The sequence below is a fragment of the Portunus trituberculatus genome, chromosome 5, assembly GCF_017591435.1.
Source record: "Portunus trituberculatus isolate SZX2019 chromosome 5, ASM1759143v1, whole genome shotgun sequence".
Classification (NCBI taxonomy): Eukaryota; Metazoa; Arthropoda; class Malacostraca; order Decapoda; family Portunidae; genus Portunus; species Portunus trituberculatus.
Window position 1 is genome coordinate 6206577 of NC_059259.1, and position 5000 is coordinate 6211576.

Here is a 5000-nt window from a genome sequence, read left to right on the forward strand (position 1 = left end):
GTTCACACATGTCAGGTCATCTCAGGTCCCTTTTTGTCATGTCAGGTCATTTTGGGTTACGTTCATTCATGTTAGGTCATCTCAGGTCACGTTCATTCATATTAGGTCATCTGAGGTCACGTTCTGTCATGTTAGGTCATCTCAGGTTATGCTATGTCAGGTCAGGTCATCTCAGGTCTGTCATGTCAGGTTAGGGTCAGTCAACTTCAGAAAGGGAAAATAGAAAAGGAAAATAGAAAGAAAAGAAGGAAAGCATGTCAAGTCATCTCAGTGTTCGAGAATAGAAACTTCCCATCACTTCTTTAGGTTAAGAGAAGTCACGTTTCCTCATGTTAGGTTAAGACAAGTCACCTTTGCTCATGTCAAGTGAGGTGAGTTTAACCCCTTCAGTACTGGGACGCATTTTTACCTTGAGTTTTAAGTGTGATTAGACCATTTTATTGACGTTAGGAAGGGTCTATGGAGGTCAGAAGATTAATGGCCAGTCTTCACTATTTTAGCCCCTTCAGTACTGGGACGCATTTTTACCTTGAGTTTTGGGTGTGATTAGACCATTTTATTGACGTTAGGAAGGGTCTATGGAGGTCAGAAGATTAATGGCCACAGTCTTCACTATTTCAATCCCCCACATGAGTTTCTGAAGCTGTATAAAATCATTGAATAGTAACCAAGAGGAATATGAAAAGTAATGTTTTTTAAGACATTTTAAGACAGTTTGACGTTTTTCGTGCATTTTAATATAGTTTGGCATGTTTTTTTCGTGCATTTTAAGACAGTTTGACATGTTTTTAGGGCATTTTAAGACAGTTTGACTGCGCTAAGACCATTTTATTGATATTTGGAAGGTTCTATGGAGGTCAGAAGGTTTATGGCCAGTCTTCACCATTTTAATCCCCCACATGAGTTTCTGAAGCTGCATAAAATCCCCAAATAGTAAGCAGAATGAATAGGGAAACACGGCTGACACTTTTCCACTTTTTAGAGAGCCAGCACTCAAGTGGGCCTTTATTTTTTTGCCCTTGGCTGGCCCTCTTCCCTACATAAAAAAAAAGTCATGCTATTGAAGAAGTTAAACACACGAGGAAAAGGAAGAAAAACGCATCAAAAATAGAAAAAAAACATGTCAAAAATAAGAAAAACATGCCAAAAATAAGAAAAACATGCCAAAAATGAAAAAACATACCGACATACAAAAAAAAGTGCCAGAAATAAAAAAAAAGGGAAAAACATAGATCAACTAGAGTGGTCTGAGAGTAACTGATCATCGTCACTTCATTTTCCATTGCGTCATGTTAGATCAAGGTCATGTCAACTTAGAAAAGAAAAAAAAGGAGAAGGAAAATTTATTAGGGTCATGTCAAGTTGGGTTTTTATCACTTCATATCATATCAACCCCTACAGTAGCATGGCACATTTCCATATTCATTGTGGTTATTATTTGGTGGTTTTATACAGCTTCAGAAACTCATGGGGGGGATTAAAATAGTGAAGACTGGCCATTAATCTTCTGACCTCCATAGATTTATCTTAATGTAAATAAAATGGTCTTACTGTAGCCAAACTGTTTTAAAATGGCATAAAAGAATATGCCAAACTGTCTTAAATGCTCCCAAAATATGCCAAACTGTCTTAAAATGCCCCCAAAATATGCCAAACTCTTAAAATGCCCCCAAAATATGCCAAACTGTCTTAAAATGCCCCCAAAATATGCCAAACTTTCTTAAAATGCCCTCAAAACATACCAAACTGTCTTAAAATGGCCTGAAAACATGCCAAACTGTCAAAATAGTGAAGACTGTGGCCATTAATCTTCTGACCTCCATAGACCCTTCCAAATGTCAGTAAAATGGTCTAATCACATCCCAAAACTCGTGGTAAAAATACGTCTCAGTACTAAAGGGGTTAAGTTAGGTTAGGTTAGGTTAAGTGAACTTAGAATAGGAAAAGAGAAGGAAACGTCGAAAATGGAAAGGTGTGAGAGTTTCATAGAGTCATGTCAAGTCATATTAGGTCAACTTAGGTGAAGATCAACAGAAAAAAGAAACAGAAGAGAAAATAGAAGGAAAATGTGACAGTATTTGTAAAGTGAGTGAAATGAGTGTGTGAGAGCTTAGTAGAGTCATGTCAGTTCATATCAGGTCAAGTTAGGTGCAGGTCAACTGAGAAAAAGAAAAGAAAAGAAAAGGAAAAGTCGTGAAGTGAGTGAAGTGAGATTTGTGTGGTCATGTTTGCTTAGGTGTTATCATGTCAGGTCATGTCAGGTCAACAGACAGGAAAAAGCGAAGGACAAGTAACCGTTCGTAAAGTGAGGTTAGGTTAGGTTAGGTCAGGTAAGGTAAGATAAGTTAAGGTTATGTAAAGGTTAGGTTAGGTTAAGTTAGGTTAGGTTAGATAAGGTTAGGTCAGATTAGGTCAGATTAGGTAAAGTTAGGTTAGGTTAGGTAAGGTAAGGTAAGGTTAGGTTAGGTTAGATAAGGTTAGGTCAGATTAGGTTAGGTAAGGTTAGGTCAGGTTAGGCTAGGTTAGATTAGGTAAGATTAAGTTAGATTAGGTTAGTTAAGTTAGGTAACATTAGATTTAGGTTAAGTTGGGTTAGATTAGGTTAAGTTAGGTTAGGTAGTGTTAGATTATGTTAGCTTGGGCTAGTTTTGTTTGTATTTTTTTGTTAGGTGAGATTAGGAAGCAGGAAAACACTCGCTCATAACTGGAAAGGCTGAGAGCAAAAGACTCCCAGCTCTTCAATACTCCAGGAAAATCGACACTAGGCAACTGGATGACGGTGCCTGAAGGGGGGGCGGGGAGGGGGCGACTCTTCTCTATATAAGGAGGCGCGAGCGGCGGGCAGCGGACAGAGGTCTTCGCGCACTAACATCGAAGCATTGGCAGGAGCGCGAGTCACCGTGAGTCCTTTCTTCTGACTCTCCGCGGCGACTGACACATCTCCCCCGTGACTCACCCCCACCGATCCGCGCCTCCCCCGACCCTCCAACCCCCCACCACCACCACAACCCAGACACTCGTGGCTCTCCTCTATAGACTCCATCTTTCCTCTTTCGCCTCCGCCGCCGCCGCCAACACCTGTGCTCTCACCTGTATCTCCCGGGACACTCTTGCGGCGCCCTCACCCACGCAAGGTGCTCTCTGTCGCTCTCCGCCCAGGTAAGGATAGGGAAGGGGGAAGAGGGTAGGGGAGGTAAAAATTGTGAGGGGAGTGAATTGAAGAAAGGAAAGTATGTGGGGGATATGTGGCGCTGTGTTGGGGGAGGGATGTGTGTGTGTGTGTGTGTGTGTGTGTGTGTGTGTGTGTGTGTGTGAGGAACGAGCCGTGAATGGAGAAGTAAACAAGATAATGATGAGGATTAAAGCAAATGACAAGGGGGATTACGAAAAGAGAAGGGCAAACAGACGATTAAAGAACAGAGAGAGAGAGAGAGAGAGAGAGAGAGAGAGAGAGAGAGAGAGAGAGAGAGAAGAAAAAAATAAGAAAATATCTCTCTCTCTCTCTCTCTCTCTCTCTCTCTCTCTCTCTCTCTCTCTCTCTCTCTCTCTCTCTCTCTCTCTCTCTCTCTCTCTCCTTTTTCCTCTTCTTCTCCTCTTCCTCCTCCTCCTCTCCTCCTTTTCTTCCTCCTCCTCTTCTTCCTCCTCCTCCTCCTCCTCCTTCTCCTCCTTGTCTTCCTCCTCCTCTTCCTCTTCCTCCTACTCCTCCTCCTCTTTCTCTTCTCTCTTCTTTTTCTTTTTTTTTCTTCTTCTTTCTCTTCCTCCTCCTCCTCCTCCTCCTACTTTTTCCCCTATAGAGTAACGTCTCATAATTGTCTCTTCTTTTCTCTTTTATTTCCTTCTACGTGTGTCATTCATTTCACTTTTTTCCTCCTTCTCCTCCTCCTCCTCCTCCTCTTCCTTTTTATTCTTTCCTCCTCATACTCTAACTTCTCATTACTGTCTCCTCTTCTCTTAATATCTCTGCCCTTGTTCTCTTTCTCTCTGTTTTCCCCTGCCTCCTCCTCCTCCTCCTCCTCCTCCTCTTCCTATTACTCTTATCTACTCGCTAATGAAAGAAAACAAGTTGTATGCCGCTGTAATTAACAAGGACATAAGTAGTAGTAGCAGTAGCAGTAGCAGTAGTAGTAGTAGTAGTAGTAGTAGTAGTAGTAGTAGTAGTAGTAACAGGAGGAATAACACTAATAGTAAAAAATGCATCTCGTTTCTCGCTCAGACAATGAAAAGTGGAAATGTGAAAGTGTAATGAGAGTTTTCACCACCAAGTACAGGGTGAGTCAGTAGATGTTGACACTAGTAACGACAGGAGGAGTCAAAATTATGTTCACGTATTTGAATTTCGTCTCATTCTAATCTAACCCCATTTTTTTTTAATCGCCCTGTATATGTGTCAGTAATGAGGGACACACGCTCACTCCTGGATAACACTTTGGCAATCTTTTAGGGCCCTTGCATTTCTAAGTGGGTTTTTCTTATTTTTTTTTCCTCTTGGCTAGTTTCCCTCTTGCGTTAAAAAAGAATAGGGTCCTTACCTGTGCTTACCTGTATGTTTCTGTGTACAGGTGAGGAGGTAGCATGGGAGGTGAAGTGTTAGAAAAATAGACAATAATAGAAAGGATGGGACAGAAAATAGAGAGATAGATAGATAGATAGAGATAAAGATAGATAGATAGAGAGAGAGAGAGAGAGAGAAACGTTAACCTTATCTTACCTTCTTTCTTCCTTTTCTTCCTCTTACTCTACTTCTTCATTTTCTTCTTCTTCTTCGTTCTGAGGGTAAGACAAACAAAAGAGGAAATAAACAGGGTAAAACACAAAACAGAAATGAAAAGAATAGAGAAAAGAAAACAACGAACGTATATATATATATCATTTTTTTCATATCTTTTCCCAACCTCCAAAATTTTATGATCCGACATGACAGATTAAGAAAAGGGAAAAAAAATACAAAATAGAAATGAAAAGAGAAAAGAAAACAAACGCATATATATTTTCCTTTCATA

The 5000-nt window shown here is 40.5% G+C and overlaps 1 protein-coding gene across 3 annotated transcripts in view; it reads left to right on the forward strand.

Moving 5' to 3' along the window:
• The window catches only part of LOC123513179, a 132481-nt gene that overhangs the window by 20224 nt on the left and 107257 nt on the right, over nucleotides 1-5000 (forward strand). Inside the window, exon 1 of one of the 3 annotated variants that reach the window (XM_045270145.1) lies at nucleotides 2889-3159. The exons of 1 other annotated variant lie outside the window; for it this stretch is intronic. The gene's annotated coding sequence lies outside the window, so the exon portion shown is untranslated. Of the gene's footprint in view, nucleotides 1-2888; nucleotides 3160-5000 lie in introns of those variants that run through there. One more of the 3 variants, XM_045270135.1, reaches the window with a different exon arrangement.